Source organism: Dasypus novemcinctus, chromosome 13 (genome assembly GCF_030445035.2).
Source record: "Dasypus novemcinctus isolate mDasNov1 chromosome 13, mDasNov1.1.hap2, whole genome shotgun sequence".
Classification (NCBI taxonomy): Eukaryota; Metazoa; Chordata; class Mammalia; order Cingulata; family Dasypodidae; genus Dasypus; species Dasypus novemcinctus.
In genome coordinates this window covers 54,115,745-54,131,478 of record NC_080685.1, presented here as the reverse complement: position 1 = coordinate 54,131,478, position 15,734 = coordinate 54,115,745, and the positions used below count along the sequence as shown (strand labels likewise).

The window sequence follows — 15,734 nt, the reverse complement described above, 5'->3', positions numbered from 1 at the left end:
CTATTACTGGACGTATTTAATCGGTCTCTCAAACTTAACACGTTCAGATTTCAACAAAAATTTTTACCTTCCCAATCCTTTATTCTCTATCATGGTTAATAACAATCATCAACTCAAAAGCCCAAATCAGAAACCTGTGAATACTTAATTGCTTCTTCCCCTCATCCCAGCTAATCAGTCAAGTATTCCATTCTATCTTTAAAATATTCTCTAATCTCTTCCCCAGTCTCCATTCCCTCTGTGATGAACTGAGTTTGGGTTTTTACCATCTCTTGGCTGAATCATACTGATTAGTTATTCTCCAACTTGCCTCTCTGCTTCTGTCATTTCTTCTTTCAAGTGTACGTCTGCATTGCAACAGAAGGTATCACCACCACCATCACCCCCTTCCCTCAAATCTGCTCTTGCCTCTTCTCTGCTTAAGAAACTTTAAGAGCTCCTTCATTGACTTAAAGTAAAAAACAAGCTCCATTTTATGGCATCCAAAACTCTTTACAACTAGGATCCTGCTGGTCTTTTCATCCCCCTGTCCTGCTGTTTACTCCCTTATGCCCTCTGCTTTGATTGCACTGGACTTTTCATTAGTATCAAATGCCCCATGATATTTCTCATTCCCATGTATTTTACTCAAACTACTCCCTCTGTCTAAATGCTCTTCTTATTTTCTTTGCTTGATGAACTCCTACTGACCAAGATCTCATCTTGGTATCATCCTGTTCAAAGAAGCTTCCCCTTCCTGCCCATTCCCGTTGCTCCACTCCACAATAGTCACACCAACCTTTTTAAAACATTAAATCATATTATATTACCATTCACATGTCGTTCACTTCTTATATAGAGTATGAGCTCCTCAGAACAGGAACTGAGTCATTGTCATCTTTGAAATCTCCCAGGAACTAAATTTTCTAGTACATACCCATTAGATACTCAGTAAATGTTTGTTAAGGGAATGAATAAACGAACAAATGACATAATCCAATCTGTGTCACATTAGCAAAATGGTCAGATTTTGCTGGTTGTCAGTTTTATTCTCTGGCTGCCTATTTGTTCTAGGAGGCACTGTTTCCTTCTGTTTGGTTGGCTAACTTCTTGCCTTCATGTTGAAACTGCTCTTTACTGCAGCCCTGTTAGTCTCTATTGCCCTTTCCTGGAGCCTGTCTCTCCAACTGAAAAGCCTCCTCTGGCTGTATTCTCTGCTCTCCAGCTTTCCTAAATGACCCCACTGGCCAGATATGGGACTCCTCTCCCATTCTTCCTTAAAGCCCCTTGAACCTGAATTTCACTGTGACTCTTTCTGCTTCTGGTTATACTCAATGTTTTCTTTTTTTCTCCATCTCTGCCAGGACCAGCTACATACTTTGCTGGGCCCAATGCAAAATGGGAATGTGAGGTCCCTTGTTAAAAAGTTATTAAGAATTTCAAGACAGCAGCAACAGAGCATTAAACCAAGCATGGGCTCTTTGCAGCTGCAGTTTGCACATCCATGAAGCCAGCTCTGATCATTGCCTCCCAGTACCAGGCAGAAGTCACATGTTCTAATGTACTCCATTAGTTCTTTAGGAAAATGAGTTAGCAAGGATGAAGAGGGTATATTTTAGCCAGCATGAGGACAAAAGCAGTGGAGAGAATTTGGTGGAATAAATTAATTTTGAATAAGTTCTTTAAGCAATGCAGTTGGGAAAAAGGAGATTTAAAAATGATTTATCTAGAGAGGCAGGTGGATAGATAGATAGATAGATAGATAGATAGATAGATAGATAGATAGATAGATAGATAGATACATACATACATACATACATACATACATGCATGCATACATGCATACATGCATACATATAAAAATGGATGAAAGGGAGGAAAGGAGAAAGAAAGAAAGAGAAAGAAGGAAAGTAAGGGCAGTTTGGATGAATGCCATGTAGAAGTTGTTTTGGTAAGAATAAGCTGTCTCATCAAAAGCATTTTGTAATTATGAAGAAATTGCTTGTCAATGTTTATGTCTAATCAGGAGATGTGGAGTGATTATGTTAATTCCATGGCTTGGGGGTGTGGGAATAGAATGTCTTTATCCTCTATTAGGGCTCTGTCAGATGGCAAAAGGACAGGCAATATTGAGCAGGGTTCCAAAGCTCATTTATTCATTCACCCCTTTATTCAACTAAGCATATTTGGAGGACTCATTTCATTCCAGTCATTCAGAATAGGAGGTCTATTCTGGGGCAGGTAAAAGATCAGATATGGGAACTGGCCTCAGGAGCCGGTTGAGCTAAGTGCATCCAACACTATACTGGCGCCCACTCTGAACCCACCAGTTATTTATAATGCAATAAAGTCTACACTTTCTTATAAAATGCCACCTGGGTGGGCCTTATATACCCTTGTGTAGAGACAGGGCAGAGAGAGGGAGAGCCTGGGTTGGGCAGAAGAATTCTTTTACTTCTTTTGGCCAACCTCTTTTCTCTCTCTTCAACAACATTAATTAACACAAATAAGAGAGTGTCATGGTTCCTGGCCCAATGCCGAGTCATTGCCACCAGTTTTCACAGACTTTTTATGGGGCTGGTAGATACACCCAGTGTACCTTGCATTTGTATAGCATCTTCCTGTTTACAACCATTATCTCAATTTGACCTCCACAACAGCCTTGTTTGGTAAATATTAAGCTGTACCATATGCAATTGCCATTCCTGTAGGTCAACATGGTCATGTGATGGCAACTGCATATGGTTCAATCTAATATGGACTGTGTAGTTCACCCTATGTTTTTTCAGTAGCAAACATAGATGCTCAGAGAGACTTGACCACTCTCACAGAGCCAGATGTAAGGCTTGGACTCCAAGAAGAACTTGAACTCAAATTCACACTCATTCTCCACATTTGGTGCCACCCCCTTATTTTAAAGTGGTGAATCAGCCTCAAACAGGAAAACACACACAGGTTGAGAGTCTCATGTTAATTTGCTTTAACTGTCTTTTTCTTAGCCCCAAATTCAGTAATGGTCCTCTGTACAAACTCATTCATTTTTAATCAGTTGACTGTAATGGTTTGTTACAAATGATCTTTAATTCTCAGCTGCCGTTAATCAGTACTGAAAGGCACTTTTCCTGTTATTTTATTTGGATAGGACTCAGTGAAATACTTGCCTGCCATTACTTAATCACTTATTTGTTTTCCCTATGCACACAATTTCTAGCAGCATACAGCTGTTTTAATGTGGGCATTTTCCCTTTACCGAGTGATCTGAGTTCCCCAAGCTGTAGAAGCAGGGAGCTGCAATGGGGAGCCCTGAACTTTCACGCTCAGGTTTTGATGCTTCGTGAGCCTTTTCTGCAGGCCAAGCACCAACATGGGTGCTGAGGATACACTGACTTATAAACGGACAATTGCAACACAACTTGGAAAAGGTTATTATCAGAGTGCATGGCTATAGGGCAGGCAGAATAGAGGGGATGGCATCTAACCCATCCCTGGAGTGTCAGGAAGCCTTCGCAGAGGAGATGAATTCTGGAAAGTATTAACCAGGCGGAGGTTTCTAGGGAGGTAAAAGAGCAGGTGCAAAGGTGAGAGAGAAAGTGGGAATTGGGAACGTGGGTGCAGTTGAGTGTGGTTGGAGTACAGGCAGGGGAGGATGGAGAGGCAGAGAAGGGAGGTGGGGACAGCAAGGGAATCAGATCAAGAGGGACCTTGGGCATGCCTATGACATTTGGACTTGAGAATCTTAAGAAAGGAGCTGAGTAGAATTGCTTTAGGAAAATCTTTCTGGGAGCAGTCTGGAAAATGGATTGGAAGGGGCCTGAGAATGGAGTCAGGAAGCACAGCAAGAAGGTGCTGGTGAACAGGCAGGGGAGGACAGGGGCCTGAGGAAGTGAATAGCTTTGGTAGTAGTGGGTGGATTTAAAGGGAACACCTGCGGGGCTTCGGGGAAGGCCTGTGAAGGAGGAAAGGTGCAGAAGACAAGCATCTGGCTTTACTCTTCTGGGGCTAGGCCAGTGCACCTGTTTCCTCCCCAAAGAACCCAACCCTCTAGCCCTTAGGTGGGGACTGGACTGCCACAGCAGGCAGAGCTAAGAACTGGACTCTTTCCCTGGCCAGCTGATCTCTTGAGTCCACTGGGTGCTGCTTTGTGTAATTCTTACAGCGATCCTGACCAATGAAAGGAAACACACTTGAAAAACCTTTCCTTTCCCCTTACCACCCTCAGATTCTGGTTTCTCTGGCCCTCCTGACAGCTCAACACCACCATTCAAAGGTTTGAGTCAAACCTGGGAGAAGAATGATTCCAGAAAGTGACCGTTCAGGTTCATTTTGTACAAGGAGGTGGTCGGTGATGCCTGAGAAGACAATCCCATGCTCAGCTGCAAGCAGGGGTGAAGTCTGCCTGAGAGGAAGGGCCCCACAACCTCAGAGAGCAGGGAGGTCACATGGAGCCCGTTATCAGGGTGGCATTTGCCAGTTGATCAGAAGAAGGACTTGATGACAAAGGTATTGCCATGGCAATAATCTGGTCTCTGACTACAAAAGCAAAAAACAAAAGCCAACCATAGTGCCAGGTCCCTCCCTACTCCCTATGCCAGACCTGATCCTCCAGCTGGGGCCTCCTTTGCTGTGCTCGCTGGCAAAGTGCAGAGGGCGTGAGGTAGATTTAATTTGTCTTCTCTCTGTTTTGAGTGGCTTGATCACACACCTCCATCCTCCTGATTTCCTCTACAGCAGTCCTTCCCTCCTCTCTTGGTGTCCCAGAACAATAACTGATGAGACTAATCCAGGCAACATGTGAGGGACTCAGTGCTTTGGTTTAAAATGCCAGTATGTCTCGGAAGGGCACAAAGTAACACAAAGGTATGATGAAATGGCAGACATTTGAGTTTTAGAAATAGGGTTTGAGGTTTTTGTGAAGAAACTCTAATCACACGGCATAACCATCTGCCTGGCCTAAGGATGGGCTTTCTTGATTCTGTCACATGCCCGGGAGGAACAGTGTGGTTTCTTTAGAACTCCAAACGATACAAAACTGAGAAGATCTGGGCTTCCCTTCAACCTCAGCCTGAGTAAATGGATTCCCCAGAAAAGATTCAGGTGCCCTTAGCGCTCTCTGCCTGAGGTCCTCATTCCCATTTCTGAGCCTTGGCCCTTCCATCTCCATGCTGCCCCCTCCTCTGTGAGACTTCTCAGACTCCAGGCTCTGGCTCCCACCTGCCTGGGTCACACCTCCATCAAAGCTCCACACATAAGCTGTGTGGAAATCCCTCCACATACAGGACTGTGTCTTTCCCATGGTCTGAGAGCTTCTTTCTCCAGAACTGGAACCATTTCTTAGTCATCTGTTTATCTCCAGTGGTTTTTAATTTGGCGGATATTAATAATCAGTACATGTTTTCTTCTTTTTTCTTTCCCTTTCCTGTGGAGGGGCGCAAATGGATGACTGCAGTGAAGAAAGCTGAAGTAGGGTTTCGTTTGAGAGCACAGCACCCCTTGGACTTTTCTCAAGGCTGTACTGTCACATTCAACCACACTGGTATCTACTGAGTACCTGCCTTGTGTCAGGCCCTTACTGGGTAGACTAGGTCAAAAAAGTCACTAACTGTGTCTTCAAGGGTCTTGCAATGTTAGTAAGAGGATGAAAGTGTAGAAAGCATGGTGGCATCTTACTCCCTGAGAATGGCCTTGTCCTTGAAAAGCCTCTACTGCTTGGAGCCAACTGGCTCTGATTATGTTGAAATCCCAAGTTCCTCAGGTTCTTGAGCTTAAACCCAACATTGGGAAGATGAGTGACCTTCCTGTAGGCCAAAAGAGAAGCTAGATTAACCAGAGGTTGTCTTACTGGCCCACCCTGGTGATATCTGGAAAGGTGTGTGTGTGGGGGTGGGGTGGGGATGGAGGAGATCTTTGGTTGTTGAAATGCTGGTGGTGGCAAATGGTGAACCCAAATATAAATCACGGAATGTGGGTAATAGTACAATTATAAAAATGTTCTTTCATCAACTGTAACAAAGGTTCCACACTAATTCAAGGTGTTAATAATAGGGTGCTATATGGGAACTCTAATTTTTTAATTAGAGAAGTTGTGGGCTTACAGAACAATCATACATAAAATACAGAATTCTCATAAACCTGTATTTTATGCACAATTTTCCTATAAACCATTTTTTTTATTGTCTAATAAAAAAATGCTGGCCATGGATGGAGGTTGGGGATGTATAATTCCCTGCAGTACACTTGACAGTGTCAAGCAAAGAAGAATTAACTCACCCCAAATGGCAATATTACCCTCTACAATACATGGAGCTAGATGGACAACCTTGGAGCTCAGTAGGACCCCAAGAATTCAGGGTGTTAGAGTTTTAAGTTTTGAAGACCCAGATGTCAATTACTGAAAATAAACTTTCATTTTCCAGGGCCTATTTCTTATAAACCTACAATCGACCCAGTTAGAGTAAACTCCTCTACCTCCATTTTTAGAAAGGGACTGTAGGGCAACTATCCTCAACCTTTCTTTCACTGACTTGAACACAAGTCCTTCTAGGCCTGAAACTCTCTACTCAAGCCATTGCAACCCAAAGGCAAGTGGCCCTAGTCACACCACAGGTGACCACTCTGCTGCAATCCTGTGCCCCCGCTTCCCTCTTCCAACAAGACCAGCAGCTGATCAGAGTAAGTGTGTATATCCATGCCCTGGTCTTGGCCCAGTGGGTCCCTGTGGTATTTTCTGGCCTTATATCTGACTTCCTAGATACCAAAGCTCTTGAGTTCTGGCTTTGCCTCCCATTTTTTGCTCCTGGCTCAGATTTCTCAGATATCCTACTCCAGATTTTGACTTAGGATAGTCACAGGCAAAAAAATTATCCCCCACAAAATGACAATAGTGTCCCAACTGCATTAGCACTTGACTCTTGGTTGAATCCCCTTCCTGGTTGTCTGGGTGATTCCCTATCTACTCCAGGCCCACCCAGCTCCTGGGACCCATGCAATAGCCTGGTCCACAGATATGCCTGGCCAGGTCCCTGAAAAGGAAGAGGACTTGGTCCTATCTTTGCCTTCTGCTCAGAAAGCCCAAGTCCTATGCGCTCCATGTTCATGCTGACTTATGGGCTTCTGGCCCACAGATCTTCCAAACCCAGAAGAGAGTCCTTCATCAAATGTTTCGGAAATGGACCTTCTGTCACTCTAGTGACTGATTCTCCTTTAATTGCAGATCTAAGGGAGAAGATGATAGTGACCAGATTAAAACTCATTCCAGGAACACAGGGATTCCTGGGCTATCCATTAAGTTGTGTCCTTTGGGTCAGGTCCTTTGACAGGAAATAGCTACTTTTGAGAAGGTCCTGAGAGCAACCATCAGAAAATAACATACTAAGTCTCTGGCACTGAAAGACACTCCTTTGCCAGCCAAGCACTGGGTTAACCAATTGTCTGCCTTACAAGAGTCATTTTAAAGAGGAGAAGAAATATTCTCCTCTGTCCATGCTTGGGCAAGGCAATGCTCTACATCAGGTATTAAAAGGTCCAGGATTTACTTTAGTTAGGTCTGAAGCTTTTTCTTCCCTTTTGTGGCCTCATTTTTGGCTTCTTTCACTAAGGAAAGCACATGTCTCAAGACAGGAAATTACCCTGGTGATTGATGTCTAGCAAATGCAATTAGGCCCCAGTTAAGTGCTCTCTAAGGGGCGCCCTTCCAATGCAGTGTTCCAGATTTGGTGATCACTTAATGACTATGCACCCAAGGTCTCCTGGTAATGAAGCATTTGTCTCTGTCAGGCTTTGGCCACCAGAACTTCTCGCTCCCTTCAGATGCAAGGGGGCTGTAGGCAAAGTGGTGGGAATGGAAGGTGGAGGAGGGAAGGCAAAAGTGGATGCCAGGGGAGGATTCCCCCCCAAGGGAGGATGATGCTACAGAGCAAGAACTCCATGTTGGCCAAGGATGCATGATGACTCCTAAAGAGAGGCCAGGAACCTGAGGTGAGGAGGGTAGGGGTATCCGCAATGGCTGAAATTCTTTATTTGTTAATCAACCTAGTTCTTGGAATATATTTCCTTAATTCTACTACCTCAGGGACTTTGGACAGAGAAACACACACAGACACAAAACAAAAACTGCCTGGCCTCTGCCTTAAGATATTTGCCCTCTACCTGGAAAAGTCAGATACACCCCATTGAACTTCCAGGCTACAGTGAATGGTTTAGCCACACATAAACACATCAAGTGTTACATTAAATATTAACTGGTCCTGAAGGAAGGAAAAGGAGGCCATCTGAGCCCTGATTGCCTGAGATCTTATCCCAGCTCTGCCACTTAGAAGCTGCATGACCTTGACCACATTACTTAACCTCTTGTGTCTTAATTTCCTCACTGTAACAATGGATAGGCATGGTACATTCCTCATAGTCTTTACCCCTCACCCGGAGATGGCTCCCTCATCTGTCTACTCATTGTCTGCTTGCTGTGTCTGCTCATTGTGTCTGTTCATTGTCTCTGCTCATGTGTCCACTCATTGTCTGTTCGTCTTCTTTAGGAGGCACTGGGAAAAGAACCCAGGACCTCCCATGTGGGAAGTAGGTGCCCAACTTCTTAAGCACATCCATGTTCTCTCATGGTTTTTTAGTGAGGATTAAATGGGACAATGCATAGCAAGCCCAGGGCCTGGGCCCTGACAGGTATCAAAGGATGCCAGGTCCTAACAGCTGACTAATAGGTGCTAGTTCTCATAGAGTCTTTGTGCCCTCCTAAGTCAGGGCTTCTTTACATTTTTTTATGCCATGGATCCTTCTGGCAATCATGTAAAGCATATAAACTTCTTCTTAGAAAAATGGAATAAATGTACAAAATAAAATATAGAGAATTGCAGAGAAAATTGTATTTTTATTGAAATACAGTTATCAAAATATGAAAAAACTAAATTTGTGGTATAGTAACATATGTGTTTCTTTATTAATGCAATAAATAAAAAGATCTGCTGACAGGTCTAATAACTACTGATTTTGAAGTAGTAAGTTTAAACAATATTTCAACGTATCTGCAACAACTGTAATGAGATATAAAAATATCTGTGATTTCTATTGGTGACAAAATTACAGCCACTGCTAATACTACCATGGTTTGTTGCCTACTCAAAATGAGAGGAATTGCTACATTTTTTTTAGAGGTTGGTGAAAATAAAAATGTAATTTTGTTCCATCTAGCTCATGGACTCTCCATGGATCCCAGGCTAAGTATGAACCATATCTAAGGCTTGGTAAAAAAAAAAGTTATAGCCATACTTTCTATGTTTGTAAAATAACATTTATTTTCTCATTAAAAAGCAAAAAAGTTAAGAAAAATACATAAAGTGGACAGAGAAAAGCAAAATTTTAAAAACCATCACAGGGAGTGGATGTAGCACAAGTAATTGAGTACCTGCTTCCCATGTACAAGGTCACCGGCTCAACCCCTGGTACCTTCTAAAAATAAAAACAAACCAAAAAAAATCACCCCAGAGACAATCACTGGGTTAGCTAACCACTGCTAATACTTGGTATCATCATTTGACTTTTAAGATGGAGAGCTCATTGCTAGTCTGTTTTTCATGCACAGAATCTTCTCCACGTGGGGTTATTACACTGTAGTTTCATTCAGAGGGATGTTGAGGCACAGGGCATGCTGATCGGGCACCTCAGCAAGAACTCAACTCAAAGTGCCACAAATGTAGGCCAGAAACTCCAGGAAGCCCAATCACGGGGAAAAAGCCCCGGCCCTCTATAGGGTAGCTGCTCGTAGGCTACTTGTGAGTTTTCTAGGCTCACTAGCAGGAGCTGTCCCACTGATCTCAAATCCCTTGTTAAAGCTGATGAATGATCTGAAGTCTGAATCATGAACTGTGAATCATGGAAATTGCCTACTTGATGAGGGATACAAATGGATTCTATTCAAAACTCACCAGATATTCAGATCAGATTCCTGACACATGGAGGCAGAGTATGGGTACTCATCCAAATAATCTATTTGGAAATAATGATGGAGTAGCAGCACTAAGTCTAGGAGATTGTATACAGTCCATACAAACACTTACACTTCGTGGCTAGAGATAGACCTTTATTCTGCCCAAAATGATTCCCTGTGGCTACACTGTACAGCTCTCTCTGGGGTGAGAAGGTGGTTTAACATATGTTCAACTGTCCGAAGTTAACTCTATAGGACCAAAAGTTTAGAATGGTTTGTTTAGTCACTGCTGATAAACATTTTTAGAGCATCCACCATGTGTGAGCTCAGGATGCAAAGGAGGCCAGGCCCCAGCTGACTTCTCCCAAGATCTCCAAGAGAATTCATCCTTACAAGCCCTCCAACCCGTGAAGGGCTCCTGATGCCTTCGGTGTGTCATCAAGTTAGGGTCTTGTTGGAACCTCTTGGATGGAACTTCTGACTCACCGGGTCCAACATCAAGAAAACAACATTAAAATTCCCCTCCCTGGGAAGCGGCTGTGGCTCAATCAGTTGGGCTCCTGTCTACCATACGGGAGGCCCTGGGTTTGTGTCCCGGGTCCTCCTTGCAAAGACAGGCTCACCCTTACGCCACAGAGAGCCACCCAGCCTGCAATTGCCACAGAGTGCTACCCACTCCACAAGTGCTGCAGAGAGCCAACTCAGCAAGGTGACACAACGAAAAGGGAGAGAAGCAAAAAAAACACAGAAGAGCGCACAGCGAATGGACACTGAGAGCAGACAGTAAAACATACTGTGTGGGGTGCGCACAGTGAATGTCCATAGACAACATGCAAAAAGCTGCAAGGGGGATGGGGATAAAAAAAAAATTCCCTCCACTTACCTTCTTCAGCTCAGGCCTTAGAGCAGTGTCCTCTTCTAACGTCCAAAGCAAGACCATCTCTGGGGGCAAGGGTGTGTTAATGAAATGCTACAGGCATCGCCATCAAAAGGTGATTGAGTGATTTCCTAGAGGGACCCTGCTACCCCTAGGTAGCCCAGCCCTGTTTCTTCTAAGCCTAGTTTAAGATCACAGCCCAAGATAAATAGACCAGTAAAGCTCCTGAGTGCCAGGCACCATCAAATTTCAAAATATTTTAAATAAAACAAAGTGAAAAGTGCAGCCTGTTCATTTTGATTCTCCACTGGGTCATTCAATTAAACCTGAAATTCTGGGGAAACTGGAGCCACCCTGACCATATTTTCCATTAGTAATAATGATAAAAGATAATTATTGGGCCTGTCTGTCCTATATTTCAGACACCAGCACCTCCACTTAATTAATTGCTAATTAAGATGTGAATGAACTATAGTGTCGCTCACATATCCTGTCTTTATTAAGCTGTAGGAAAGTCTTCCTCAAGGAAAAAGAAATCTAAATGGCCAAGACTGAATCTCTTCCTTGGTTTGGAAACCAGGAGGAGAGGGAGGAGAGGCAGGGAGGAAGGCCAACTCTGAGGAAGTGTCATCCAGCAGCACCATTCAGCTGTTGCATGACGATCCTGAGAGGAAGTGATGAGGTCAAGGGCAAGGGAACCAACAAATTCTGCATTCCCACTTTTGGTCACCCAATGAGCTAAGCCTTTTACATGTAATTTCTAAGTTAATCTTCAAGGAAATCCTGTAAGGAAATATTATCCCCATTTTACAGATTAGAAAACCAGTCCTTAGAGGGATTAAGAAAATGTCTTTTCCCAAAGTATGTGTCTGATAAGAGCTGAGATTTGAACCAAATTCCATGCCCTTCCATTTCTTGTTCCAGGGAGACATAAGAAACAGAAATCTCTTCTTCTAGGTCTTTACCATTACTGATAAAGGCAAAAGGTATTTGTGGCAGCTAGCCTGCAAGACAACCCTGACTGATCCTAGGTCAACCCCGACTGATTCTTGCTGTCTGGGATTCAAACCTTTGTATAGTTTCTTTTGCATTAAATAAGAAAATATTGTGGAACCAATGGCTCACTGCAGAAGTGACGGTAAGGTTAGATCATAAAAGACATTGTGGCTTCTACCTTGCTCAGTTTGAGGTTGCTCACCTTGGGGAAGCTAGTCACCATGTTATAAGGACACTCAAGCAACCCTGAAGAGGCCCATGTGAGGAGAAACTTAGGCCTCCTGCCATAACCAGCACCAGAGAAATGAGCCATCTTGGAAACGGATCCTCCAGTGCCAACGAACCTTCAGATAGTCGACCCTGAGCCAGAATTACTCAGAGAAGCCACTTCTGAATTTAGACATGAGGAGACTATGAGATAATAAATGCTTATTGTTTTAAGCCACTGTGTTTTGAGGATATTTGTTACGCAGCAATAGATAGCTATCCCAGCTTTCATGAACTTTTTGTACCCGGTAGTCTTGCCAATACCAATGGATTAGAGACATCAAATCACATTTGCATGCCAGGAAGTGGGAGCCTCAAATGACAGTCATTCAGGTCCCTCTTGGTAACAGAACTTGTGAGTTTAGGAGCAGAAAATGGGTCAGGTCATTAATTGTTGCCTGAATTTTCTCATTCAGATGACTAAGTACAATGTGCTGCTCAGTCACACTCTGATCCATTGTTCACAGTTCTACTCTCTGCTGTGACAATAGGGGGAAAAAATGAAGTGACCATGCTATTGGCTAAGACCAAATTGGGGATTAGGGATTTCAGTTTTATCTCAAGTTGATCAGCATCCTTTACTTGGCTATTGCTGGGCCAGCTCCATGCAGGCTAAAACCATTCAAGTTTTAAGCTGAATAACATAATGAATTGTTGCTGTGAAGTTTGAAATTTTTCTCTTGCTCTGTCTCCCCTCACTTAGTAGGTGTCTTTCCTCTGCCCATGACTGATGTAAGCTAAAGGGGAGAAAACACAGGGTTTAGGCAAAAATCTGTGATTGGAGTGAAAATCTGTGATTGGGCTGAACTCTTTGGAAAGTCCAGATCTGAGCAGCTGCATGAGCTGCAGGATGCTACAAAGTCCAAGCCAAGCCCCTCAGGTTTTTTTTTTTTAACTCACTTGTGATACAAGAGGGGTCAGCATTTGATGAGGAAAGAAAAACAATGCACATTTTCTAGACTTACTTCATTGGAAACCTTTTTTTTTTTTTTTTCAAAAATAGAATTTACAAGTTTAGGAAATGGATGTGGATGAAATGTCAGACACCTGAAGAGGGGATGTGCAGGTAAATGAGTGGGTTAAGAGAATGGATGGAAAGAGCAGGCTGATTTGCTAAACTTGCCGGGAGCCAGGTCACGTCTCTCATTGAGTCACTTCCTCTCTCCCTCAGCTCTTTCTAGAAGCATGCAGCTACAAGGATTTGGCAGCACGAGCCCTGTGCCTGATATTTATCTCTGTTCATGGATTTGCCTCTGGGACTTGTAACCACAGGAACACTTGCCTGCCTTGTGACACAGCAGCTTCAAATTCTGTCTTAATAATCCCTTGCCTTGTCACTAGTTACATGAAAACCCACCCTAAGATAAGACCTGTGTGTGCTCTCTTCAGGGATGTGACGTGTTAATCAAATTAAATGGGTCTGTTAGTGAGGTAATGCCTATTTTATCACAAGGGCCAGTGTATTCATTACGAGCTGTGTTCTTGTAGGGCAAGCATAGTCATGACTTCTGGAAAGTTGGCACAGACTTCTTCAAATTTAATTTGGCCATTGCTCACACACACGAAAAAAGCTAGTTAAATGGAAATGAGCACAGAACCAGAATACAGAAGGCCCAGGTTCCCTAAGAAACTGGGCTGGGCGCAGGCCTCTATGAGTGGACCTCCCTCTGTGTGACACCCGGGTTCCTGCTTCTCTCCCTCACAGAAGGGTCCCCTCAAGGGCAGAGGCTGTGTGTCTTGTTCTTCAGCTCTCAGAAGGGTCTTCATAAATGTTTGCTGACAGTGACCAGAAGGGCTAAGTAAGTGCATCTCTCCATATTCACATGTGAATCTATGGGGTTATTTGCTATGAATGAAGGTATAGAGGATATGCTCCATGCTGTCGGGATGGAGACTGAGGATAATGTGGGTGGTGTGGGGAAGGAGAGGAAACGGAAAAGAAGACCACACTAAGAAGTCTAGCACGTATGGTATGACCTTTATGGAAAAGTATGTGAGTATAGATAAAATAATGATAATGCTCATATGTTAAGTCAAAGCAAGTTGCAGAGTATTTCAGTTAAAAAAACGTAAACAAAAATATCCCCTGCACCTATCACATATGCATAATTAGGTTTAAATGGGCAAAGGAAAGGGCATATATTGCAGCCGCCATTGAGACACTGCCCAACTAGGACACTCAGTCCCCGGCTGCTGACAGCGGAGGCCCTCAGCAGGCGGTGCCCTCAGTCAGAGAGAGCTTCTTTCCCCAAAGTTGTGCCTGCCCTCTCCCTGGGGACAGTCCACATCCAGAGACTGGTCCCCAGGGCCCTCAAGGCCTGAATGCAAGAGCGCTTTAGAACCCGTGCGGGTACTGCAGCTCAGCTCCGCCCGCGCTCTCCCGCAGGGCTTGTACCCCCGGGAGCAGGCCTGAGGAAGCCTCCGGGGGGCGTGTCTGCACGCAGTCTGTCTCCCAGAAACTTGACTTCTAACAGGGTGGAAGAACACATTCCAGTCTATAAAATCATTACCTCAAGGGACCGAGATGGGGGAAATGATTAACCTATTCACAGATGTACATATTTCATATCAATCACTTATTACAAAAAGCCTGAATTGCTTCTATCATTTCAAGAACAAACACGTGTATATTGGTTGGATGGATGAACGACTGTGGTGGTAATTACTTGGAGAAATATGAAACAATAAAATAGAGTGTTGAACGTACTCAGTAGTTAATGAACTAAACACGGGAATTTTTGCAACACTTTTTTTTCTTAAGAGGTACCAGGAATTGAACCCAGGACCTCTTTCGTAGAAAGCAGGCGCTCAACCACTGAGCTACATCCACACTCCAATGAGGGGTGGTTTTTTTCATTTGTTTGTTTTCAGGAGGTACCTGGGCTGGTCCCGCTTTCTGAGAGTGAGATAACCACCTCATAGATAGGGTGAGAAAAGAAAGGGTGGAAGGATGGCAGTCGAAAGGCTTTCTAATTCCACATAAGGTGAGTTTTTTCTAGTATCAGAGCTATCTGCCAGGAAAATAAGTTGCAATTTTTGGTCAACGATGGACAAATTACACCATCCAAACCACCCGTAATTCCTCTATTTGGTGAGCAGCCCGATTAGATTTAGAGGCGGAAAACACCTGGCATTTTATGGGGCCCCCAGCCCCTTCCCACCCTGGGCACTGGAAAAACGCTCCAGACAACCTTCCTTCCCAATGAAGGAGACAGAGTCCTCTGCCACGCCCCTTCTCCAGGCAACCCGTGCCTGCGGTGCTGGAGTAGTCACCTGAGGTTTCACTGATTTGCCCTCTCAGAGCTAAATCATCTTTCTGTTTCCAGTTCCCTGATTCCAGGAGTCCCTCCAGGGAAGGGTAATTTATTCCGGAGCAGTTTAATTAGCAGGTCTGTACTCTAGCCTAATGCTTGCTCCTTCATCCCCCAGGCACCACCTGACTTTTGCAAACACATCCTCTTAGGCACCTATAAATGAGGTCCCTGAGGCTCAATGTCCCACTTGGTACAGGCCCAGAAGGATTTGTGGGAAGCAAGGCCTCGAAGGCATAATTATCCTGCTTCAGACTGTGTTGACAATCCTAGGGAATTGTGTCAGAGGGAGCTCTAGTTCAAGTCCTGCAGGGGAGCCCTGGAAAAAGAGGCTGCCAAATTTGCTGACATGGAATTAGGTGGCATTGCTTCT

At 44.0% G+C, this 15,734-nt stretch overlaps 1 protein-coding gene across 1 annotated transcript in view; it reads left to right on the top strand.

Moving 5' to 3' along the window:
- TNR (tenascin R) overlaps positions 1-15,734 on the top strand; it is a 440,066-nt gene that overhangs the window by 210,527 nt on the left and 213,805 nt on the right. The window lies entirely within an intron of this gene.